At 39.3% G+C, this 27,897-nt stretch overlaps 1 long non-coding RNA gene across 1 annotated transcript; it reads right to left on the reverse strand.

The window, feature by feature from the left end:
- Positions 1-8,378: 8,378 nt before the first annotated feature.
- LOC109323355 lies at positions 8,379-15,829 on the reverse strand. Its single transcript, XR_002104633.1, has 3 exons — positions 15,818-15,829; positions 11,283-11,286; positions 8,379-8,487 (listed from the first exon to the last, which is right to left on the reverse strand). It is a non-coding gene; the product is annotated as an uncharacterized LOC109323355 (long non-coding RNA).
- Between the last annotated feature and the right edge of the window lie 12,068 nt (positions 15,830-27,897).

Raw genomic sequence — 27,897 nt, forward strand, 5'->3', positions numbered from 1 at the left:
GTGATAAAACTTAAAATAAAATAAAATAAACTGTCTCCTCCAGATTATTTAAACTGCAAAGGCAAGTGTACCCGCTATATATTAACACTGTCAGCCACCTCGGCATTACAGTGGATTTTTAATGTGTTTCTTCAAAACACTTAAAGGCACTTTTTATAATATATGAACCACTAAATAAAAAACATAGAACACAATCTTCAAGCCACACTGATTAATGCAAAAATGACTTGAATAAATGCAGTTTATGGCCATAGTCCAGCTAGCTCTCCTGGTGCTAAAGAGTTTTATACAATAGTTTTCCATTTTCAAAATCACATCAATTTTTACTTACAACATTTTGAAAACAGGTACAGCAACTTCCAATCAGCTGCCCAGCAATAATTTAAGTCCCTTTTCCATTAAGTTGTAAAGGTTTGAGTCATGGGAAGAGGACAATGCTTTAGAGTGTTGATCTTCTGGCTGTCATTCCCAGTGCTGTCAACTGCTGTACAATACATGCATATATGAAGATACAGATAGAACTAGTTGAATTATTCATAACAAATAAGTTATCTGATAAATGTAGGCTTTTTTTCCCAGGACCAATGCATATTTTTCCAGCTATATTCATATTGACAAGTTATTGCGAAATAGTTTCTATGAACTGATTCCAGGCTACATATTATTCATGAACCATTCGTTCTGACCATCTCTTTGACTGATAAAGTTATACATAAAGTGTCACTAACTTATACTGGGGTACAGGTTGTAGTCATGATGGTCTAAGGACCTGGGCAGACAAAGGTTCTTTGGGTAAATCTGATAACTTTTAGCATCCTCAGCCAACTCAGCATCCTCAGCCTGATGAGGGGTATTTGTACCCAAAAGCTTCCAAAGAAGTCTTCCAACTATTTGAGTTGGTCTAATAAAAGATATCAGATTTACACAAAGAACTAAGTTGTACTGTATTTTTTTATCCTTAATCAATGGACAGAAACTTTTGAGAAGAATAACAAAATGCAATATAGGTAAATAATTAATAACAAATTCAGAACCAGGCATAATACAGACAAATATAACCACTGTGACTAGCACTATATTAAAAATAAAAAATGGTTGAAATTTAAAAAAACTGAGCTGGTGTACATAGGATCAGGAACTATGTTTAGGTATCTATTCTAAAACCTTATTCACAAAAGAAGACAATCACTGTCCACATAGAGAAGTCCAGCAATATATTAGAGTTTTCAAACTACAGAACATATATTGAAACATTTTTCATTCTTATATTTGTAGTTTATGGTATGAGGCATGGCTTTCATTGGGTTGACTGAAGTGACAGGCAAGACAGTGCTCTCTACTTGTTAATGTGTTCGCTGCTTTGGATCTCAGTCTGGATGCAGCCTTTCTTTTCTGACAGGAGGCTCTGTGGTTAGCTCAGACACATGTGTTAACAGGGACAGGGTTAAAACTTACGGCTCCAGTAGTAGGTGGCCTGTTGGCTTAAATGAGGTAAAAATCAGTTAATTGAAAAGAAAGAACCAGTTCTGAGCCATAGGTGAGTAAATTAACCAGTAATAATAATGGAAACTGAACTTTCCACTGCCTAGAAGTCAAGCAGAAATGTTGAATGGTATACTGACAGCTGCTGAAATGTATCATAGAAACAACTTTACTGCCCCCTGAAAGCCAGCAAAAATGTTCTGAAATATTTCACACTGTTCCTAGAACTCTTTGTACGTTGAGAGAGTTTCTAAGACTATTCAAAACCCAAAATGATTCTTCCATTGTTCAAAAGAAATTCAGTGCTGGCTAACATCTCTCTCTTAAATTCTTTAGAGGTTTTGGCTGCTTTGCATCCCAGTGGTGAGAATCAGACGTAGGCAACATGGAAGCGTTACTCGACGGACCCCATCCATAAGTGGATCAAAAAGGCATTAAGGTATTCATAAAAAGGTTCAACACATACAAAAGAAAAACAGGAAATGAAAAAAAGAAGCAGAGAGAATAAAAGTTCAGGCAAAGTTTTCACATTTCCAACATCAATATTCCTTTTTTAAGGCAAAAATGTTTAAGCTGTTTTTTATGAAAAGAAAAGCCCTTTTTATTGACTGACGAAAGGTTTATGATAGCTCTAGGATCTGCTCTATAATTTCTAAATAATTCTGGAATTTGTCCCTGAGGAATGTTGGTCACAATAGTCCGAGAAACTTGGAACCACATGTGAAACAACATCCTAGTCCCTCTAACAACAACAAGTAAGAATTGCATTTATGAGCACAATTACATCTTGCTCATTTAGCCTAAGACAAATGCATAGAAGGAAAAAGTACTGACATGCTTACAAGAGCTCTTACCAGATAGCAAGATGCAAAATGCTTAAGTTAATACCACTTGGCAAGTGCAATTGTTGCTACATTGCTGATTATCTGTGTCTTGGGTTTGTACACTGTATCATTGCTGATTATCTGTGTCTTGGGTTTGTACACTGTATCATATGAAAAAATTCAGTTTCCAACCTCAGCTGCTAAGGCCAAGCAAGGTACTTAACCATATGCATATAACTTCAAGTACTTGATCAGTCCCATTAAAATTGGTAGGCTGAGGAAGAAGGACTATGTGGGGATGGCCAACTCTGCATGGTTCAATCCATGTATGAGGACAGGAGTGGCTTTAAGCCTGATTTAGGTCCTGATCCAAATGCTTTTTTTTTCACTGACCTCCATAGATGTTGGGTCAACTCTTAGAGGGTATGCAAATAAGAATATTTCTTATATCCTACTGACCTATTTCTGCTGTTTGGAGCCAGTGTACTGTGGAGTTGCCTTAATGGTATATTTTAAACTTGAGGAACAACTCAGCACATGGCAAGTCTCATTATAGTGGGAAGCAAAGGCAACTTAGAGCAATCTTTGTAGTTGTCCTAAATTATAACAGACCACAAAAGTTGGACGCTGAAGATCAGGTCCAAGGGCTACAAAATTTGAATGTTGTATGTTCTGTACTTCATACACAGGTCTAGATGCATGTCCAATCTCAAGAAAAATACAGCAACCTACTACATATGTTCAGCAAAATTCATAAAAGATAGCAATAAAAGATAGAGATGATGCATTTCTCTGAACTTTTACCTAAATAAGCATACAGGGCTAAAGCTGATTGTTCTGTATACACAAAATGAGGACGTCTTTCCAAATATAATGAAGTAACTGCATCCAATACTGGCAGGGTAATGCCTAAATACTTCTCCAAATTTACTCCAGTGTTGTAATCTTTAGCTGAGTAAGCTTTTTACTTGGGCAAACCTGCTGTACAGTGCATAACTCTTTAAAGAGAAGTGTTTTAATGAGCATATGTAACACGAGTACAAGGGCAGAAGACCTTGGTGAGGGCTTGCCAGCCAAAACACAAGCTAGTCCAGCTCAAATAAAGCTGATCTGTAGCATCTTGAATGTTTTAAAAATGCTTTAAATGTTTTTAAAAACACATTTCTTTACTGAAATGAGTTTACAAAAAGTATAACAAAAATTCATCTAGCAGATACTATTTTTTTAACCAAATTAGTGCATACTTTTGCCTTTAAGGCATAGTTTTCATTTCAGGGGGAGTACAAGAAACAATTGTGCCAGAGTCAGTGCTGTAGCAATGAAGTTTGGTGCCCAGGGCAAAGCCTGCAGTGACAGTCCACCCTCAACCTGTGCACAGATCTGGCTGGGGGGTTTGCTCAGAAGTGCATGCAGAGGCAGGAACTGCCCTACCCTGACCCCCGCACCCACCTGAATGAGCCCTGCACCCACCTGAATGAGCTCTGTCCCACAATCTGCCCTGGCTGGGCAGTGCCTATTGGTACCCCTTCGCTTTAGTGCCCAGGGTAGTTACCCTTCTCACCACCCCCCCCATCCTTGCTACAGGACTGGCCAGAGTTCCTGGTATACAGAGGAAGCACCATTACTGCTATAACCCACTATAAGACGCAACATGCACTGTCTCTTTTGGCCTTGTCTGGGGTGATACATGACCCTACTGGAACATAAATAGAGCAGTCCTGACACTCCCATGCATGCAGAGGCTGCAGTTCTCTCTGACTTTGTACATGCACGGTGCAAAGATCATATCTCCCCAACACTGCACACCTGCACAAAGGCCAGTTCCAATATGGCATCTTTGGAAATGTAATGAAAAGAAGGATCTATAACTAGGCAATGGATTCAACATTTTCGAAAAGCTTTTTTATTACTTCTCACTCTATAAACTAGTTTTCATTTTGATTCCAGAATAAATGAACTGACTCTTCAGGGCATGAGCTGATAAAGGTAAGAGCCACGTTGTTCCCTTTAGATAGCAATACTAAAGCTCTTTTTAACTTGGCTCAGGCCAGGACCAAAACTTCTTATATCATCTCCATTTCAATAAGAAAAAAAGAGATTGACTTAGCCAATCACACACATTATTTTTCTTTCCTTCTCCCCCACTCCCTTCCAAACCTTAAATTCTTTTGCCTTGTTCAAGTTCCCTAGTGTTTTATGTGAGAATTCAGAAGTCTGGTGCTCTGGAAACAATTGTTATGTCAGCTGATATTAACACAGCAAGCACTTTAACTATTTTTCCAGCATATTCATCAAATGTGATGGCCAAAACATTCATTCTCATTACTCTTCAACAAAGTTTCTCATTTTCCTTTAATTCTGTCACTAGACAGCCTCTATGCAGGCTCACATTACACATCTATCAAACCATTTAGCTGAAAGTACTTTAGGAAACTCTATTTTTGTGGCAGGCATTTCTGACACAAATTTCAACAATTAAGGTCCTAAGGTAATGCAAAAATACACAAATTCAAGTGAATATTTTATTACAAGCTTGTAAGGGCTCCTCTCCTTCCCTTCCCTCCCCCCCACCACCCAAAAGACTATCTGAAAGGAGGCAGAAAAAAATAGGGGTAAGAATTCAGATGGTGAAACTTGGAAAGATCCAGTCATTCTTGCTTTGCATCCTGATGGAAAGTTTATTGTGTATACAATTAAGCATGTATCAAGCAAAAATATTGTTAGATTTTTTTTGTCATGTCACAAGATGGTTGCAATTTGAATGTTAGGACACAATTCTTATTTAACACTAAAACTGCCTCTTCATGCCATCTTAGCATTATAAACCTTCATGCAGCGGTCCTCAAACTTCACTAGCCAATAAACAAAAATACTGAGGAATTAATGCGCAGTGACCAATATAATACTTTGCTCTCCTTGTCACCCTTTGTTATAACTTATTAATTTCCTGTTGCCCTGAGCAGTGTTGGAGGGTCTTGCAGGGAATATGTTTCCATTGAGCAATGGGTTGGGGACCATTGCTTTAATGTATTTGCGAATCAGGTCCTTAATGCTTATTAACAATTTCCATAGCAAGGTAGCCAAGTCACAGCAGTTTCTGCCTAGTCAAATAGGAAATAATGATGGTATTTCAGATACCATGGTAACAGTTGGCAAATGCTGACTTTTTAAAATAGTGTCTACAATAATGAATTAATCATAACCGGAACAGAATCTATATGTACCTTTTAAATAAAGCAGGTATTTGCAGATACTCCAAGCTGCATTTCAACTTTAAGTTTAGCTGAAGAACGTATATAAAATTATACCTAACAAAGTAAGCCCCTTGGAGTTCATTACAGAATTTATTTAAATGGAAGACTCATGACAAATTAACTCCAATGTCATTTTTAGGTGCCCTGAAGGATTATATGCTAAAACTTTTCACTAACTTAATAGGGGCTACTGCAGGTAATTTTCCTTGTAAATCAAGAGAAGGATAGATCCTAGAATACTGACAGAGTATTACATACACTCTCAAACATGGTATTTTGTGTGATATTTATTATTTCACTGAAGCAGAAAGGATTTGGGTGTGTAAATCCTACTAGAGTTGATAGTACTTATGCACTTCAGTTCTTGCATACCAATAAGTGTATAGATTCTTTTGCCTGGAAATCTCTTTCACTTCACACCCCCTCGTGAATGGTCTCCACTGATTCTCCAGCTTTCATCTCTGAAGAACTCTCTAGTGATTCGTGGAGGCCAGTACAGAAGGGGAGAGAACTGAACCATATTCTGGCCCAAAATTGCATTGTCTTTTTTGCAGTCATGACACACCAAAACTGGTGTCTAATTTTGCATATTCAGTGACCTGTTCACTGTCATTCCCAAATGTCTTATGTACTTCCTATGATTTTTCATTCTTATTGAGCATGGAAGTTTCAGTTTATCCACAGTTCAGTTTCATATCAACATGTAAACCACTTCTGAACCGCACAAAACTGCAAAATAGTTTAGCTATTCTGAAGAGAAATTCTGCAGAAGGTGGAAAACAAATGCCACTAAGGTGCGTGCCTTTAAAATCCTATCAAAAACTTCATTTTTGTTAATATATTCCAGATATGCAAAATGACTTTACAAAGATTTTGCAACCTGTAGATAATGTTTAATGTTTATAATACAAAATGCCCTTTTCTGCTAAACACTTATCTACAAAAAGCACTTTCAAGTAGACTTCATATCTCTAGGTATCCCCCTTTTAAAGGGGGGGGGGCGTTTAATAAAAACAACAGTTAGAAACCAAGAACATTAACTTTCACTTTGCCTAGCTACATGCTAGTACTCTTGCTGTAATTATAACACAGAGGTCATTCCAAAGGAATTACCAGCTTTCAAATGATATGAGACAATTATTCTCAAGGGAGTCAAACAAATTTGTAAGACAAATACAGTTGAAACTTTAGACATCAATCTCTTTTTTACCATAGCATGGGAACAAGGGAGCTGTGAAATGTAATTTTACCCCAAGGCCCAACAAATGATCGCATTAAAATTTTTTTTTTTCCCGGAAAAAAAATTAACATGTGAATATATCCTAGAAAGTGAACATGGTGGTTAGCATTTATAATGCAGTCTCACATGAGTAATACCTTTTGAACATAACCAAGAAATGGTTCTAAAAGTGTTTACCAATCCAGATACAAGTTACTAAATGTGCCCAGTACTTTGGCCAAAAATGCTGATGAGAGGCAAAACCAATCATCAAGATCCAGATTATGATATGATCTTCCTCTAAATCCAGCTGCAGGGCACAGCACAGCATACAAGTTCAAATATTTCCAGTTTGGCGGGGTAGGGGGGGTTGATTTTACCATACACTGCTACATTTCATGTACACTCTCAACTGCCTACTAAAGGGCAGTTACTTACTTACCTGAGTGGTACACCTTGTACTTTAGGAGTGATCTCACATTTTAAACAGTACCTGCTATATGCTGAATAGAAGCAGCTTAATTGATTTATGCAATTTTCCAAAAACGGTAAATCTCAGCTCTTTATGATTCAGCATAACAGGGACAAAATGGGTGAAAAAAACAGTCTCAAAGGGAAATTATTAATAATATACAAAACAACAGATCTTTACTTACAGCAGGGGTGTCAGACTTGTGGCTTGTTGGCAGGATTTGGTCCACAGAGTGATAACATTTGGCCAGGAATTCAGGAGTAAGGCAAGCAGGGGAGGGTCTACCACCTAAATCTGGGGCATGGAGCCCTGCAGCCACCATCATTGCTCATCCCAGGACTTGTTCTGTGCTGCATCCAGATCTAGCCTGCAAGGAACCTTATGGTCTGGGTCCAGCCAGGGGGATTTGATACCACTAACTTATAGTATGTGGCTGGGCACTGCTTCAGGTAACAAGACACATTTTTTGCTTAGGGGTCAGGAGACAATAGTAGTAACACATACTGTACAATGCCTTGTGTTTCAGCCATCACCTCACCCTAATAATAATTATATAACATTCACAGGATTTGCACTTGTGTGAAGTGTCATGAATCTTGTAGACCAGTGTTTTGAGGAAAGCAATAACACTAGTTTTGGGTGCTAGTTCTCTGTAGTATTTAGTATCTCCATGTACCCACGATGCTGTTATTGTGGGTATGAAGTTGTGAATATCTATGTAGACAGAAGGGCAAATCCTGCTGTCCTTACTCGTGTAAATGTCCATTTGTACCAGGTATTTATACAGTGTAAGGTATACCAGTTTCTGATTTAAATGGACCTATTTATGTGAGTACATAAGAAATCTTTCACCTTAGTATGGACAGATCTCGGATTTTGAAAAGGTGGAGGGTGCAAATGGTGTGGTGCATGACACAGAAAATATTTTTCTCCAGGTAAAAAGGAACTAGAAACTTTACTAATATGCCAGGGGCCTAGGGCTATATTATTAATCTGAAGATTGACATAAAATAAATATAACTTTATTGGAATGATTTAAAAACAGTCTGCAGGGCTGTGAAATAGGAGCTACATTGCCACAAGCAGCTAACAGACAGCAGAATTGCAGAAGAAAGGATAGTTTGATTAGTGGAACATCAAGACATTAAAAAGGAGAGAAAGTCATTAACACCTGTGGAATGAAGAGTTCAGAAGAAATTAGGTAGATTTTAATGATCCATGAATTCAATTGACACTCTTACTGCTGCCTGAATAGACATGCTGCTGCTATTGTCAGGCAGCTGCTTTTAAATTTTGGGTGGACCAGGAAGCAAAAAAGGTTGCAAGTGCACAAGTGCACCCCTCTGGATCCACCTCTGCACTTCAGTATAGATATATTCAAAGAAGTAGATTGTGTATAGATACAAGGGAACTACTTTTTGACTAAAGTTTGATTTGCAAAAACATGTAACAGACTTAGATTGTGTAACTGCCATTATATAAAACAACAGGCATCTTAGAAATTTTTATCGCTAACACATTGCAATGAGACCTTGCAAAACTTAGCAATATAACTCTTTATGATTTTACTATTACTATAATATTTAGTATTTAAATATTATAAGTATTTAAATATTATAATTGTTTACCTTTATGTGAAGAACATTTTTTAAATCTCTCTTTAGTTTTATTTAACTTATTTAGGTATATTATATGTATACACAATTACTTACAGAGAATGTCTGAATATATTTCCTTAGTATCTGTGTATTCTTATGATATATTCCGGTTCTACTGATGTATACTATCTAGAGCTGACTAAATGATTTCATTAGGTATAGACTGTGATGTATTTAGGTTTACCTGCTGACTCTCATTGATTGCACAAGAATGTTTTCCAAATGAAAACTGACAAATTAATGAGAAATGCAAACACATCCTGGTATAAACAAGTGAAAACAGAGTAGTATCTGTCTGACTGATGATCGTAGTACCTGTCTGATTGACTGAGGAGAACCATGTAATGACCTCCTTAGTACTTGGTGTGAGGAAACTGGTTCAAATGTAACATTTCTGCTTTCCAAATCAAATAATCTCATTCCACCCTCAGAAATGTTTCCAAAGTGCAGCAGTTTTCCCACGAGGTTCCTTGAAATGTTTGAAAATTTGAAAAATCTATGTGATGAATGGCAGGCATCTTGAAGCTGCTATATGGGTGTGTAGCAGACATGTTATCTACCCTATGGTGGGAACCATCTTTGAGCTGTACAGTACCCCTGAAAGTTCCCAGAAACATGAAAAATTATGAATCCCTGGCGCTACATAGCTTCCTAGATTAGCTGTACACTAATATGCTGTTGTACACTAATAGGCACTACAAGTCACATTCAAAAGACAGAACTATAAACAGAATTTATTTTATTTACATATTTTTGATTTAGCAAGTTTTAGCCTCATGGCACTAGTTGATTCTCTGCACATTTGGACACTGTGCACATTGCATTGCCCTTGAACTTGAATTTCTGCTTGTTGAATTTACAGTCATTGCATTCAACAATCTCCAGGGTGGGAGAAAGTTGTTTATTTCAGTGGGTCCAACCAGCTATGAAGTTAGATCGCAAAATTGTGTATTAACTAAATAGGTGGTTGGTATCCAGGCTTAATTTTCACAGGTAGCAGGGTCTTCCCTGAGACTGGAGCCCTGTCAACTGACCCCTCTCCCATCTGCAGGGGTACACCATGTCTAGCCAGGGCTGGGAGTCCAGCAACTCAGGGGACTCTCAGCCCCAGTAGTGTCACACAGTTGCTGGGACCACAGATGCTTACACTTGATCCCAGCAGCTGTGGGTAGCAGCTGTAATCTCCCAGCCCTGGTGTGCATGGAGCTCCCAGGGCTGAGAGATTGCTGCTGCTACGGTCTCCCAGCTTCGAGGGTGCGTGGGGTGTTCCCATGAGGTATTTCCCAGCTGCAGGAGCTTGTTTCTTGCCAGTGTAGGGGGGCCTGGGATCAGGCTTTCCCTGCACCAGCAATAAGGTGCAATGGGATCTTATATGTGGTCCCACAATCATGCCTCCTGCCATGCATGTGTGGTATGGCAGGAGGCACAATTGCGTGGATCATGCTTTTTCCCCTTGCACTTTTACCTGCATGTGCAGAGGGGCTCTGATACTTACACCTTCTAAACATTCAACTGTATGAATTACAGGAGTCCAAAAGCAGCATACTCATCTTTTATGTTATATGTTCTTATACCTTTAGGAGCATAGTATACTGCTAACATACTAGTCTATTGTCTTTCACTCATATGAACTGCATGCAGTCTCTCTACACCTTTGTGAACATGTTTACAGGTTGCCCTATGGCAACACAGTGATGCACTACGTTGCCATACAGTGTGCTAAAGTAACATAGCAATCACATGGGACTACATGTGATGGCAGCTCTGTTGCCATAGCAGTGCACTTCCCCAGTATAGACACCGCTATGGCAACACAGAAGCAAAATCCAACTGTGCACCATGCACACAGTGCAGTAACTGCCCATATTGCGCTGTGCTTTAAGACTTCCAAAAGAAAGTACTAATGCATGGTGCCATAGCAATGGTGATGTGTAGATGCACCCATTCTGACCCAAGTCTAGTGAAAAAAATTATACCTTAGAAAAGTTTCATTTTCCAGATCCTTGAAAAAATGTCTATGATAGTCACACTTCCCTGTGTTTAAAGGAACTTATGAACTTAATAAAAAACAAACAGTTTCAAAAGTGGCTCCATTTCTTTTTCAGTGGAAAAGATAAGATTTAAATGGAACATCTGAAACACAATTTTATATTGTAAATCAGTATAATTATCCACATACTATGGGTAGAAGCAGTGTTTGCACTATTCTCCAGGTTTTCAGAGGATGACCAGGAAAACTGATGGATTCTGAATATCAAGCAGCAAGAAAAAAAGACTAATAAAATAGCCAATGGACATGAAAACATTTGCTCTGCTTGCAGGTCTAATGGACCAGCATATTTAGCTAACTCATTTAGCTTTCAGAAATGATACTCTTCTTTCTTTGCTAATCTGGATTTCTCAAGAGTCTGAAACAATGCCTCACATGTAAACACATGAACCTTCACGGAATCCAGCGTTCATAGATTCATAGAAGTAGATCATCAGGTCCGACCCCCTGCCCCGGGCAGGAGAGAAAACCGGGCTCAAATGACCCTAGCCAGGTAGATGTGAAGCCTTCTCTTAAAGACCCCCAGGGTAGGAGCCATCACAACTTCCCTTGAAAGTTGGTTCCAGATCCTAGCTGCCCTGACAGCGAAGTAGTGCCTTTGGATGTCTAGTCTAAACCTACTCTCTAACAACTTGTGGCCGTTATTCCGGTCATCAGGTCCCCCCTCAGCCTTCTCTTGCGGAGGCTGAACAGGTTAAGGTCCCATTGCCTCTCTTCTGTTGAATTATATCTTTTTAAAAGTTCAGATGAAAACCAGTGGTTAGAAATTATATTGAAATAATTTTTATTCTTTTCCTTGGCTTGTTCAAAATCTGAATTTGTGTTAAGATCCAAGCAGGGCACACCCACTCCACTGATTCTGACATTGCACTGGAGGGACTGAACACTCACAGACAGGATAACTGATGTCAAGACTGGATAACTTCAAGTAAATATTGTATGCTTTGTGGAAGATATGTTTTACCCAAAACCAAATTAGATTTTTGCCAAACAAATTGCTCAAACAGGGCTCAAACAGGATGAAATTTAACACCCTACAATGTACAGATAAGACAAGACTTTCTAATTTTCCCTCTGGCCATAAATTTTAGGAATCCATCAATAAAAATATATTTAACTTTTTATGGCCTGACTACCAGATTTTTTAAAGTCTGGTATACTATAGTACAGTGCTGTTCAACTTCCAGCCTGCAAGCCAGATTTGGCTTGTGAGGAAGCCCACGAGCCTAAAAATCTGGCAGATCAGATCATAGAAAATTAGGGTTGGAAGGGACTTCAGGAGGTCATCTAGTCCAACCCCCTACTCAAAGCAAGACTATCCCCAACTAGATCATCCCAGTCAAAGCTTTGTTTAGCCGCTTCTTAAAGGGTGGAGAGTCCACAACCTCCGTGGGTAACCTGTTCCAATGTTTTACTACCCTCCTAGTGAAAAAATTATTCCAGTATCTAACCTAAACTTCCCTTGCTGCAACTTGAGACTGTTGCTCTTCATTCCGTCATCTGCCACCCCTGAGAACTAGATGATGAAGCCCTGCATGCTGGATTGCACCAGTGCATGGAGTAACTCCATGTCCAGATCTGGTGTGCAGGGCCACACCAGCGCTATGGGTTGCACCTGCGGACCAACCCCAGACATTGACCTTACATTGGATCAGGCCTGTGAACCAACCCCATACCACTCATCCACCCTGCAGGGCTAGAAACTTGAGCACCACTAGTATTAAACAGTTCCTACAGTAAAATATGAGTAAAGTTGTTTCTACAATAGAAAGAGTACTGAGTTTTGCTCACAGCTTTGTTCCTATGTCTGAGAATCGTTTAAAAGGATTTCACAGGCCCGAAAGGAATTGTGTTAATCAATAGACAGTGAATTTATGATTTTAAAGAGCCCTGTTGTCCTTCTACCCAGTGGAAGCATTGTTTATGTCAGAATTCGCAAAGGAATACAACAGTGGTGGTTATGGCAGTGCATTTGTTTTAGGCGAGCTCTGAAAAAAATGGGCGGTTACTGTTGAATCAATGGTCCCTGTTGGCTTCAGAGCAGAATAAGAGTAAAGATGATAAATCAGAGCAGCACAGAGGGGTTTTGGCTAAATGCTTAGATACATTTCCCTTTATTAAAAAGCTCACTCAACTTCTCTTCAACTGTTTTACTCCTGTTTGGCTCATTGTTAGTGTCTATTCTTCAGTGACTATGGCTTTTTGTCTTGTTCAGTCAAAAGTGGAATCGTTTTTCTCTTTCCTCTTCTGTTTTTGTTATCTGCTTCTACAATCATTAAACTCAGGGCTATTTGTGGGGGGGGGAACCCCTGTTTATTTTAAAGCAGGGGAACGTACCTCTCATTACCTAATGCTCCCTCAGTGTGAGTCCTGAGATTCTGAGTGGCCAGGGTTTCAAGATCCCAGCCACACACTGCATAAGTACACACCCCCAGGCCTCAATGGCCATATGTAAACGAAATGAGAGGTGTGTATGCATGACACTTTAAAGTGGGCTAAATGCTTTTGAACTGCTTTAATGGTGTTGGTGTCTGCATGCCTTGGCGGCATATCACTTATTACTTTCAGTTGCTGTTGGAAATTCAATGGTGTGATGCACCTTAAGTGACTTGGGGCGCAGCAAACTGAAACTCCTTTGAGGAGTTTTAATTTGCTGCCCCTACAGCCATGGAGCAAAGGACTGGGCTCTGTGCAGCTCCACGTCTCTGGCAGCAGCCTGGGAAAGCAGGCTCTGCCCAAGAAAAGCAGTGAGCCTGATCTCCCCCCCACCCGAGCCTGCCTGCCTGAGCTGTGCGAGGGCCTGGTGCTTCCCTCCACAGCTGTGGTGCCCCTGGGGACCACCCAAGCCAGGTGCTGGCAGGTGGGTGCTGCCTGGGGAGGGACCACCGCTGCCACAGAGGGAAGCACCATCCCCCCCCACCCAGCCCAGGGGCCACTCTGCCTACCGGCAGCTCACCCTCCCCCCCGCACCGCAGAGGCAGGTAAGTTAGCTGGGTGTGTGCACAACACAGGGATTTTCATAGATTCATAGATTGTAAAGGGCTGGAAGGGACCTTGCAGATCATCAGGTCCAGCTCCCCTGACTCTAGGCAAGAAGACAACCGGGGTCAAGTGACCCCAGCGAGGTGACTATCCAGTCTCCTCTTGAAAACCTCCAGGGTAGATGACTGCACCACTTCTAGAGGGAGTTTATTCCACAGTCTGGCCACCCTGACTGTGAAGGAGTTTGTCTTGGTATTAATCCTGAAGTGGTGTTCCAGTTTATATCCATTGGTTCTGGTCTTCCCCAGGGATGCCCTAGTGAACAGTTGCTCACTGAGCTCCTGATACAATTTAATCAGCCCTCAACTGAAGAAGTGTTTTTTAAAACCCACCACTTCAATTTAAGGCCCCCCATTTTGTCTACACATGTCATGCTGTGTGCTCCCTCACACTGCACCAGGGCATATTATATACCCTCCCCCTGCACTGTGCACCCCCCAAGTGGCACCATACTGGGTCCTCTGAACCTTCCAGCCTTGGGCTCCTTCAGCCTTGTGGGCCACCCTGCCCCACCCCCAGGAGCAACAGCAGGCACTGGTAGCTGAAGGAAACCAGGGAGCCTCGAGAAAATTAGAGAAGCAGAAGCATGTCTTCAATTGGTGTAAACTGTCCTAGCTCAGTTGCAGTCAATGGAGCTATACTAATTTACACCCACTGAAGGCCTGATCATGGGTCTTTTGAATTGTAACTAACTCTGGAACACGCTGGTTAAGTATACTGTCATAACAGATGGTCATGAAGGAACAAATGGCAAGAATTATTACATACAACCTGCTGTTTTCCTCTATTTTTCATCCCTACTCATCACTTTCTAAAAATTACATATGTTTCTCCCATACTTTGAGGTCTTAGGCAACAATTCCTGGCCACGATTAATATCAAGGGACTTTTTAGTGCCAACTACAGCATGATAGGATGTCTAAGTTTTCCTGTCTTAAAACCTGATTTAATACTGGTGAAAGGTGCCAGATGGTCAGCACTGGAAATTGAGTTCCTTCATTTACTCCTGGAAAAAGAAGAGGTGGTGCAAGGTAAGCCTGTGTCAGTGAGACCCAACAACCTTAAAACAAAACATCTCATAGGGTAAGAAGTTAGTTTCCACGTTTAAACAGCCCAAGCCTCTTTCCTAAGGTTGTCAACCTGGCAGCAAAATGGGGAAGGGACATTATTTGCCTATTGGGAGCATTATTTGTCCAACGGGATACAGGCATTTGTCCATTGGGAGCTTGACTAAGACAATCAAATCATTACACATAGGCTACTGCACACTTGGCATAGGATTAACCATCATCATCCTGGGTTGGGTTAGACTGGGTAATCCCTGAGAGACAGACTCTGAATACTGTATTCCTTGTCCAGTTTTCTGAGAAGTGGACTTCACTGAGAGATAGAGGGTACTGACATAGAGTGCATGTCTAATGTGGACTTCATTGAGAGATAGAGGGTGTTGTAGCATACACAGGTATCCTGCACCTCTCCTACTCATTACTTTTCCACTCTTATGTGTATGTCCTAGGTATGTTCTAGCAGTCCTTTCATGATATTGGAAGCCAGGTGTGTCAGACTATTTTTATACAATAACCTTATCAGCCCTAGCAGCCATGTGCTCACGCCTATTGCACTGCTTCCTAAACCAGAAGCAGTGTAGTTTCTTTCTCATGGTGTTGGGGGTGGACTGAGTGGTATTGCTGAGTAACAGCGCCAATTAACTTGCACACAAACTAATTAGCCCATATCCTTAGAGTCAACTATATTGCTTCCACTTTAGGAGGACAGCTTCCCGAAAGCAGCCTGCCACCAGGGGCAGTAAATTTACTGTGTAGATGGAACCTCATAGTTCCACTCCTAGTTCTGCCACAGATTCCCTCTGGGGCCTTGGACAAAAGGGTCCTTTTACCGCCATTTCCCCACAACAAGAGAGATATCTTTACCTCAGAGCAGTATTATGAAAATATAACAAAGATGAAAAGTAGTTAATGCTGAACTCTAACAGCACATTATGGGAATGAAAGATTAGGTGCATTTATTTTGTAAAATGGCACCTCCATACCACTGATCACACTGCCCACACCAGTGAAATGTCATTGCTAATCCATGTCATTAGCTTTCCTTTTTGTACAGTGCTATGCATTAGAGCAGTAATAGCTATGAGATGCTTGAGTTTTATTACGAAAAAGGCAAAAAGCAGTCAATATGTTATTTCTTACCACTACCAGCCTATCCCACAAACTGGTTCTTGCTAGAGAGGAGCCAAACAAAACCACAGGAAAGTTTCAGATAAATAATCAACATCACTCAGTATTAGATAACCTATAGCAACCAAAATCTTTTCAGATAAATGAGTTAAAAATGGGATATCCCCTGTAACTCTCCATGTACCTCTAAATATGCTGCTTCTGCAGGAAACCCAGGATTACCACTGAAAAGCATGCCTTATCCAACACTTCCTGCAAAGCATGTGACAAAGCCTGAAAATTAGGGCACGGAGCTGCTCAGAGCAAGCACCCAGAGCCACTCTTGAGGTCTCTGTCTAAGGAGTGCTTTTGGTGCACACTCAGGGCTGCATTTAACCGGCTACATTCCATCATTTCCAGGCTTTGGGTTGTGCTCAGCAGGAACAAGTGTGCTTTGGGCATATTTCCTGGCAGTGTTCCTGGGCTTGCCACAGAGGTAGTGTGACATGCCCATAGAGGACTGTATTTAATCAAGTAGTCAGGGAAAAGATCCCTGAGAATACCCCAAGATTCTTTCCATGCAGCATTTCAAAGGACATTTGATATTACACTTGAGCTTAACCAACATGCCAATGTCCTCCGTTTTACACTGAAAACAATTTGGTATATTTACCTGTAACTACCAGTTTTAAATTGATTTTTTTTCTAAAGGTATTTCTCTCTCCCCCCACCCGCTTCTTTCACTCTGATTAACAATCATAGCATGATCTCATCAGGCCTAGACAAGTATTGATGGACTATAGTATCACGAGGCTAATAAAGAGCGTTATCCAGTATTTTCTGGTGACAGATAAAAACTCCCTTATGAAAGATACAGGAGACAGAGTATAATATAAATGCCATTCTAGTAACTGTGGTATTACAGAGTACATATAGCCAGACATTAGTGCATTAATTAATGGACTTAAACAGGGTTAGAAGTGTATATGTGTACGTCTGGGGGAAGGCAGATGATATGGTAGTATAGAGTTGTCTCTAATACTGTAAGCTTTCAGAAAAGTGCAGCTGTTACATTGGGGTGAAGTCAATCAGGTCCTGGTGCACTTCAGAGGAAAATAAATCGTCTATGTGCTCATTCTGAGTAGCAAGTGAGATTAGGACCTGATCCAAAGCCCCTTGAAGTCAATAGGAAAACTCTCATGGGCCATAGAGCTGCCTCACTGTGTTTTTTGTTTTAACTGTATTCCTAAGTTTCTTTCTTCAGTTATCTCCAGTACTCTTGTTTTAGTATAAAGCCTGTAATCTCAGCTCCATAAGGTCTTTCCTTTAAAAAAAAAAAGTTCTGTATAATAGAGTTCTACTGCCCACTTTTGGGGGAAATAAACATGAATAGAGGACTTATGATTCAACATACACCTTACTTACGTCTCAATAAACCCAGAACGTTAATAATATAATTGAATATTTAAATAACAGTTTTGCTTACAAAGATATAAGCCCCCAAATAAAAGTATATAGACAATCCATCATTCACTGCTGAAACACATTCCTCTCTGGAGTGATAAGGTAAATGAAACATTCAGCAACACTGCACAACCATTTAGGCCAATGTTAATCTATTGATGGAGTTAAAAAAAAAGAAAAGGTAAGGGTCTATTGGAGCCCAGGTGGCCCATCAGGCTAGTGTGGTTTAGGCCTACCGGTTTCTGCAGCCTACATGAGGAGCAACGTGGCTTGCCTTTGACTTCACAGCCTAAATATTCAGATACCCATTTACACTTGGGTTTCCTGGAGCATCCTTTAGCATTAGCCAAAATTTAGGCTTAAATGTCTGCATTTATGTCCACAGCAAATTGCCTTAACTGTTTTGGCACCATGCCACATGTCACCAGAAAATTAATTTTAAATTAGATTTTTTTTTGTTTTTAGGAATGGTGCTATTGCTGTGGTGTCTGTGTAGCGTAGGTACTAAATATCTGAGCAAATTTAGATGGCATGCTGATAAAATACTGGTGTTTGGGATACACTAGAACTTGCTCAACTGAAAACATCAGTGCATTGGTGTTTAGAATTGAAAAACTGAGTACAATGTTGGCTTAAATGTTCAGAAATCTCTTATGCCTCAGTTTTGACACCTATAAGGCAGCCCAATTTTTAGGAAGTGCTGAGCACTACACAAAAATGGAGGTTCTCAAAATCCTAGTCCTTTTTAAAATGTGGGTTGAAAATTTCATTGCTGCCATATCATTCAGCACAAAAGTCAGTGTCTGCTTGAGTCCTAGACCAGAACTGCAAAATTAAGGGGCAGTGGCACAGACATTGGGATACTTGCCTGTCTGTTCTATGCCTGGTCAAGACTGGTGCTACTGAAGCCTGTAGTCCAGTGGGAAGGGCATTTATTGTATTTTAACACAAATGCTCAGAACCCACTAAAACCATAAAGTGATCCTCAGTCACAGGAGGCTTGCATATTCTACCCCCTCAGTATAGCTCATAGCCTGCTCTCCTACAACACAGCACATGCACACAATTCTTTTTTGTAGGACACCTAAAATAGCACAGCTATTCTTCTTAAACTATTTTGCTGTTGCGCTTATTGGTTTTTATAAAGAAAAGGAGAGAATCTGTGAGGGGGAAACGGTTTGGGGTGGAAGTATTCTGGGGGAATTAGTGGGGAAGCAGCCATTCTTTCAGTGAAAAAAAAAAAGAATCTTTTACACCAGAGCAAATCTCTCTTCTGCACATCTCTCCTTGCCACCCCCAAACTCTGCAAATAACTCAGCTCCTGCATAGTCTCTCAATATAAACTTTCTTCTGTATACTCAGAGTAATCTTTTCACATCATAAAACTTATAATCCCCCTAAAGTGGTTCCTTAGGGTTTGAGGTATGATGCACTTATCAAATAACTGAAACAAATAAATCAGCTTATTTAGGCTGTGGTCAGCACGTATGCGTATGCGTGTGTGTGGAGGGAGGAGGCCAGCGCCATACCAACATTTGTATACATTAGCAACAAAGCTGTCTGTGACAAGCTGTCCTCCGCATAACTAAACATTTAGTTGCATATCATAAGTAACTTCTTAAGCAATTAAAACTAGAGCATGTTTTCCATTTGTAACTGCACTGAATGCAGTGAGGGAAACCCCACGACACATAATTACAAGCAGTATGGCAGTGCTGTTTGCATGTGCATAGAAGTACTTTCAGCCCAGTAATTTTTAGTTGTGATACAAATGCAACAAAAGAGAAACTACTTACTACAACACATGGATCATGGAGAATGGATTCTGGGCATAAAAGACATACCAATGCTGAAGAGTTTAGGAAACTTCCAACAAAGCTGTGCTTCCTGGAGACCATATAAGCAACCCTTAGCAGTGCTGAACTTTCTATAAGGGAGGTTACAAAAGTGAGGAACACTCAAAATCCCCTCCACACCTCTTGCACTAGACTCATTGTCTGATTATGATTGTCCAGCCAGACTTGCCATGTTTTTCTCCAATATTTGTACAGAGTTCTAATTTTTGAAACTTTTGTTGGTATTCTTTTTTTTGGTTTGTTTTAGAGTAAGATTTATCCCTAATGAGGCCTATAGTTATGGAGTCATACAGCTCCATTTTAGATATATGAAATTTCAAAATTAAACTTAAAAATGAAATAAAGTAGCCTTATGCAATGAGCATTTGCGGTTACATAGAATATATATTTTAACTCCAAAATTTTTTGGTTTATAAAGTTAACTTAAATGCTACAGTTTTATTGTGAAAATGCTTGGGTACTTGAGAAAGATTTTATTTTTTTACACTTTAGAAAAGCATGCAAAGAACAAATATACTGTCTTCTTCATTAAAAAAATGAAGACATTCTTTAAAATATCTTTTTTTTACTTGAAAGTTTACCAAGTCAAAAAAAATGCTAATGATGTCAAAGTTATTAGGAAAACTTGTGGATGAAGGGAGTCTCCAGAATCTGGCCTTTGGTTTGTAATTTTATTCTCTAAAACAGGCTCCTGCTATACTTTGCTTGAAACTGAAAGGCAATTTAAATTATTTTCAAGGATCTGAACAAGTTTTAAATTATGATTCATTCAGGCATAAGACAAGAATCATGCAACAAAAATAAATGGATGTATAACAAAATATGACGGTTGTGATAACACAGTAATATTACTAAAATTTTTTAAAAATCTCTTAAATGTTGTTAAATTCAAAACCAAGTGGAGTAACCTGCACAAGTTTGAAGCCTCGAAGGGGAACCTTCCTACTGGCCCTGTGTTAGCATTCATGTAAACATCCAGACCCTGTTGTAAGTAATATGTGTGCCTACTAACCCTGTTTTTCACAAGCACATGCCACCTCTTATATTCTAATGTGTCTCATTCCTATTTTAAACTGTTATTCTTGTCTCTAAGCCCAACAGGGAAATAATTAATGCAGTCTGGTCACATGCAAGGGCCCCTGTTAATTTCTACAAAAGATGCCATATTCAAACAGCACAATTTACTCTATTCCATAGCCTTTGTAATATAACAAAGTAGAAGTAACAGAAATCTGGAGGTATTTGTTCATTTTAAAGAAGGAAATACAAAAAACTATAACAAAATAACGGTTTACACCACCAAAATGATTTCAACTACAAAAAATAAAATGAGCTATTTAGTTCAGTGTACATGGTGATTTTTAACAGCTCAAACATTTTAAAAATTGAATCCACACCAATTACCACATAAGAACTGTTATCATATAGCTGTGGGAGTTCTGTACATGAATGATTTGTAGCATTTTTTTCTTAATGTATGGTATGGATATTTGCATATATGCATGTATATATTTAGCATATACATGGAGTAAAAAAAAAATTAAAGCTCAAATAAATATTTGCTAGGGAGTCATTTCAGTCTGTCAAGGAAATAATCTACATTTTACGTTATCTAAAGTAAATATGTATTCACATGGTAGTCCACAACAGATCTGAAACCTTATGAAGTATTGAATAAATTATATTTAATTATTGACATAGCGAGTATATTTGCCTGAAAAAGTATGTACTTGCATAGATGCGGAAGATGCATTAGCACTTCACAGCACTGTTTTTAAAAGACCATTTTCAAAAAATGTTAATCCAGAAAAAATTATTTTCCTATCGTATTTTTGATTGCTGATATAATGCTTTTTTTTTCTACTCTGCTGTTTGCTGGCAGTAAAATGAAATCCAAATCAAGAGACAAATGATGTGACTGGACTTTAAAAGTGACTAATTTTATGACTATTAATAACATCTGCAGCTCTGCAAGCTAAAATAATGAGGATCATGATTGTGTAAAACACTTTCTGCTTTAAGCCTTCAGCTGATGTGCTATGCAGATCATAAAGGACTTATCCACCAGAGTCTAACCCTGTTGTCAAAGCCTAGATTTACCATGACTTCACCATACACATAACAACATTGCACAATGGCTATATACAACAACAGGATGGACTTCCTCTGAAACTTTAAGAGCTGCCTGTGCCATACACATATGGTATGATCCCAGCTAGCAAATCTTGCATTTCTACAAAGAAGGATTTACCAGAATTTCATTTTACTGTCTGGGGAAAATAGAGAAGGGTGCTGGGGGAGGAAGCACTGTCTACAAGTTTGTACTTGTGCACATGTGAAAAGAACATTTGTGCCCTCTTTGGTGCTGGAGATTTGTCTAAAAACACGAAACCAGCACATCTTTAATAAAAAGATAAATTAATACTGCAGACCCAATTTACAAAACAGACACCACTATTCTGCCATGCAGATATGGAGCTTCTTAGCAGGATATTAGGCCTGGCACTGCAGGAAACCCATCACCTTTCATCTATTACACGGGAGTGAAAGACTACAAATTCAAGAGATCAGGATACCTCTGAGCCAGGTTTTGCCATACAATGTTAAATGGTACTTCACTTCTTTAGTAGAACTGCCAAGTTCTGCTTTGGGACTATTCAAGAAATAAGAAGCTATGCAGTGGGTGCATCTACATGTGCACTTTAACGCGCAGTAGCTGATTCTACTGTGCATTAAAGCAGTGTGTAAAAACAACAGTGCTAATATGCTAATGTGTAGTAGAATCGGCTACTGTGCATTAAGTGTCACCTAAAAAAACATGTGCTTGTGCTACTATGCATTAGCACAGCCTAATGTACATTTATTTAGTGCCTCATATTGGAGGTACTAAATTTAATGTGCATTAGTAAAAGTGTTTTAATGTACGTGTAGATGCATCCAGTGTAAAAGTGGTAGAATTTGGCCATGTGTACAGAAGAAAGTTGCATTCATTTGCTCACAATAAAATCTGCATTACATTTACTATAGTATGTCTGATGTTGACCATGCCTCTTTAGAGAGTAAATACATATGCTGCGTTTTTATTCTCCCACAAACAGCAAACAATACTTACCATTACGATGATCTCTCTAAACCCTAAGCATTGTTACAGATGGGAGAGTACACAGCAGCACATTTAAAGAGGCTCCCTCTGGTATGCAAGTTAAGATGAAGTTGCCGCCTGCTTTTTTTTAATCTTAATTCTTGTGGAAAAACATGTCATACTTCACATAGTGACAACAAATCAGCCTTTATTCAAGTGTGAAAATTAAGGCATAAATTGCTGCCTCCTAGTTCTTAAAACAATGTCACATTACAAGAAATGTGATATTTTGAAGAGAAACAGGAAAAAATTTATCAAAGTTTTTGTTATTACTGTGTTATCCTCTCGCTTGATCTACTGGCTGTAGGTACTTTGTGTCTGCTTAAGTGCTTTTCATTTTTCCCATAAGCAAATTCTGGTTGAAAACTATCTGTCTTTTTACTCTTGATCACTGCTAGCTTCAGTGCCTCATTACAGCAGAGCACTTTTTGAAACTGAGCTATAGCCCAGATAAATGATTGTATAAAGTTTTAAATAAACATACAACATTTATGTTATGTTGTTTCATGGGGTTGATTTATAGTCATTTTCTTCTTCCAGTTCTGAGCCCTGGACATAAAAGACACTGAGATCTCTGCTGTTTATTCAAGCTAAATCCTCTGTTTGTTCTGCATAAGCGTTCTTGATTCTTTAATATATTGCAGGCTTTAGTTTCAGGTTTATTCCCTCCGGGAATGGTGGAATTAGATACATTAACTGACAAAGATAAGGTACGGACACTGTAGCTTAGTAGCCATTAAAATAGATCCTATGATAACAAAAATGGACCTAGAAAAAGCCGTTTAGATTGTGATATTTTAAAAACATGTATTTATGAGGATGCATGAATAAAAGTAAGATTTTAAATCTTCCATTAAGAGACTTAAAAAGTCTCTTTTTAAAAGGTGAAGGAAACAAGAACAAAAGTTAGTATCAGTGTGAGCCAGAAATTCCGGCCGACGAAAGTTTCACACTTGCTGTTGCTTCTTACCCACCCTCAGAACATTCTTCCTGAAGACTGATATTACATTTAATTTCTTCTGGTGAAAATTACACACTTTGAGGCTGATGCCCTACCACTGAGGCACTGCCCTAGAAAACAGAGAAAGAACATTTTATGTGTGAAAGAAAATCTTTAACTGTAATTCCTGTTTGCTTTCCCTTCTGTCATTCAACATGCTAATTAAAAAATCTTGCATAGCACTTTATATGGTTTATTATGTACTTCTGTCCTTTCATGTTAGTGAATCTTGTCTACCAAAAGCAAATGACTGGAAATGGCTATAGCCTCTTCTATAGCTAATTCAAAAGCAACAAATTCTACCTTAAACCTGTTAACATAAAAGTCAACGTGTTTCATTTGCCTCAATCTTAATTTACTACTCTTAAAACTTTGTGTTAAAACATAATTAAAATATTACAGCAGTTTTTATTTTTACTTGCTGGAGAAAGATGGAAATTACTATAACTTTTCCCAAAATATCTATTACAACATAAAAAATACAGTTAAAGTAGGACTTATGGGGCCATAAAAAGGAATTTTTCTTTTGGGAGAGGGAAGGGTTTTTTTTGGTTTTGTTTTGTTTTAAAAGTATTAACTGGTATATAAGTAACAGGCTAGTACTTTCACTGCCAAAAATTATCTAACTAAAAGTTTGAATCTGGCAGTATAAACAGCAGTCCTGCCTGTACTCACACAAACTTGTTATTTTGTGGTACACAAGTTGGTATGTTGTTCATGCTCTGTAACAGATTGCATTCCTTACAGCATGAAATGTGTTTTTATCTGAAACTTGAGCGGTAAAATAAGCAGTCAGCAAAATGAAGACACGGATAGCCATTTATTTTTTAATTCTAGACGTGTTTGTTCAGGCTAAGGTACTTTATTCCCTTTTATAGTGGTGGGATAGTTCCACTGGAGCTAGTGGACAATGACAGAAAAATGTGAATAATTTATTCAGTAGCTTCGGGGAAGGAGGGAAACTTGGTTATTTGTTATAAGAGCACCTATAATGACTATGTAAATTTGAGAGGAATGTATTATTAAGGAAGTTGTGCAACAAACACTTAGACTTGATATTGTGTGACTCATTTCAATATAAATATGTAGAGATTAAAATGTAGCTTCTCTGTGCATGTGACCTTATTTTTCATATCATTCATCAACAAATTTCACTAAAATTCATCTGTGTGTAAGAGAAGCCTGCTCACCCCCTCTCCTGTTTGTGCACCATAAGAAGAGTGCAAATAAGTTTCCTTTGGAGCACAATTTATCAAAATTTTATCACCAGCTTAAAATGGATGGACTCTTCACTCTAATCTAAGCTCAGCAGCACTAGCCAAGGAGTAAGTGGCAAAAGAGAGACCTGACTGCCAAATAGGCTTTGTAGCAGCTGTTAGTCATAGCCTAAATGCAATGCATCTGCTCTCTTCTCCAATCCCCCTTCTTGCTGCTCCCCAGAGATCAGATATTTTTCACCATTGCAAGAATGCTGGTAACTGGTAGATATATAGGGAGATTTTTAAAGTTGTGAGATTCAGAGCTGATAGCAAGCATTCCCTACAGTGAAAAAGCAGCCAGAGCTAGCAATTGCTTTCCTCTTTCTCTCTCTGTGGTCCAGCGGCTCCTTGGAGTGTTTATGCTAAACTCCAGGCCAGTTTAGAAAATTTACAGTCTTACCACTAAAATTGAATTCAATGATGAGGTGTGTGTCTCCTTTTTTGTCTGTTTTTCTGTGACAGAGACCTTTGGCTTTATATAGGCTTATGGTTATTTTACTAATACCTCACCCCAACCCCTTTAAGTTTCACTTTGAACATTATCTATCACATTTGTTAGGATAAGGAGGATTCATTTTATTAGTATTGAAATACTAATAAGTCAGGAAATGATTTTCCTATAAAAGTATTCACTAAAGCCCTCACAATTAGTTATTCACTCAATATAAAGGATATTATAAACAATACTTCAACTTTATTTTTAAGGGTTTTATGAACATTAACTACTTAATCCTTACAACACTCTGTACAGCAGAGTTGTTTTGATCATACAGATTTGGAAACTGAGGAAGACAGAAGACCTCATCACAAGCCAGTGACAAAGTTAGGTTTAGAACTCCACTAGCCTGCAAGAACTCCCCGTGTTATACAGCTGTTTCTTTAAGATAACAGTGGACTAACCAAGGTTCTCCTAGGAAGCTCTCAGCTTTAGTTATTAAAATGAGGCAGTTACTCAAAAAAGATTACAACCCTCTTTCTTTAAGTTCTTTGTACTTTGCTAATTGGTAATCAAGGGACATGTCTACATGAGATGCTTTGCTACACAGTAGAGCTAATTACTGCATAGTAACAGTTACTGTCTACACGTGCTGACCCTTACTGTGCAGTAATTTGCTCTACTTGGCAGTTAATTTGCTACCTGCAAGTGCAAGTAGCAGATGAACCACCAAGTAATTACTGCAAAGTACAGCACCGGTAGATGGCCAACTGGGAGCAAATTTGTAGCGGGGACAGGAAATTGCTCCCTACCTGTGGCAGCTGCCTGATGCCAAGGCAGGCTCTGCCACCAGAGCCTGGATGGGGCCAATGTCCCCATGATTGGGGAGCGGAGGCTGGAGACCACCCAAAGCCTGGGGAAAGCCTCAACAGTTGGTGACATGGTGACAATAGGTGATGGAGCAATCTTCTCCCACTCACTGACAAGCTTCCTTGAGGGCAGGAGGAGCAAAGCAGCAGTCCTATCACCTCTAGCTGGAGGGTGTGTCTTTGTGGCAACTATTGTTGTGTCCCATCCAACAGGCTGCTCACATGTGGCCACTAGTGTTTGCTCAAACTTTTGAAACATTTAAATTTTGTTCAGAAACATGGATTCACACAAACTTAAGCCACTGTCTGAACTAGATTCTTAGTGCGAAGAACAGCAAATGACTTGGCATTAGTAGCAGCAGTTGGAAATCTAAGTTGACAGTGTCACTGCAAGCGGTCAATGTAGTAGAGGTCTCACATTTAGTGACATATTTTAGCAGTCTCTTCAGTCATTTATAGTGCAATTCAAATCTTCATGTTGCTCTGTTAAAACACCAGAGTGTGTGTGGTCCATGCTTACTCCTAATGAATCAAGTCTAATTTGTAGAGTTAACCAGCCGGGGTTTGTGACCTGTATTTTGCATTTGGAGAAATCAAGCTGTGTTCATTCTAACCCAGGCATCACCAAGGAGGAGAAAAGATTCTTCAGTCTAGTTTCTCTCCAGTTGCACCTGTGAAGCCTCATTGACTTCAAATGAGAATTAGTACCAGTCTTACACCCAAAACTTCATTTTAATGGTGGGTAGTCCAGAAAATAATTCAGCCAACTTAACCACAGTTATGCCCATTGTAAATGGTAAGTAAAATTAAACAGTAAACAAATAATAAATGGCTCCATCATCAAGCCCAGAGGGTAGTAGTAGGGTAGTAGTTGAGGGCTCCATGTCTAGCTGGCAGCTGGTATCAAGTAGAGTGCCCCAGGGGTTGGTCTTGGGGCTTGTTTTGTTCAATATCTTCATCAGTGATCTGGAAGATGGCATAAAGTGCACCCTCAGTAAGTCTGCAAATGACTGGGGGTGTAGTAGACATGCTGGAGGGTAGGGTTAGGATTCAGAGAGACCTAGAGAAATTGGAGGATTGGACCAAAAGAAATCTCATGAGATTCAATAAGGACAAGTACAAAGTCCTGCATTTAGGAGGAACAATCCCATTTGCTAGTACAGGCTGGGGACTGACTGGCTTAGCAGCAGCCCTGCAGAAAAGGACTTGGGGGTTACAGTGGACAATAAGCTAAATATGATCCAAGAGCATGCCTTTGTTGCCAAGAAGGCTAATGCCCTAGTGAGCTATATTGGTAGGTGTGTTGCCAGCAAATCAAGGGAAGTGGTTATTTCCCTCTATTCGGCACTGGTGAAGCTCCATCTGGAGTACTGTGTCCAGTTTTGGGTCCCCCACTACAGAAAGGACACAGACAATTTGGAGAGTCCAGCAGAGGGCAACAAAAATGGTTCGGGGCTGGAGGACATTAGCACTGTGCAAAATTTTGCTGGGTATTTTGTTTCAATACTGTTTTGACTCGTTTTGAGCTTGAAACGGCAAAATTGAAACTAAACAAAAGGCTTCAAAACAGCCTCGAAACAAAATGAGGGCAGTTTTGAAGCTGGCCTTGCTTGCAGGGAAACAGGAAGGGAATCTAATTGAAACATATGCATATGACAGCATCTGATGAAGCAAGCTGGCACTCTTGAAAGCTTAT

The sequence above is a fragment of the Crocodylus porosus genome, unplaced genomic scaffold (genome assembly GCF_001723895.1).
Source record: "Crocodylus porosus isolate Cpor-Errol unplaced genomic scaffold, CroPor_comp1, whole genome shotgun sequence".
NCBI lineage: Eukaryota > Metazoa > Chordata > Crocodylia > Crocodylidae > Crocodylus > Crocodylus porosus.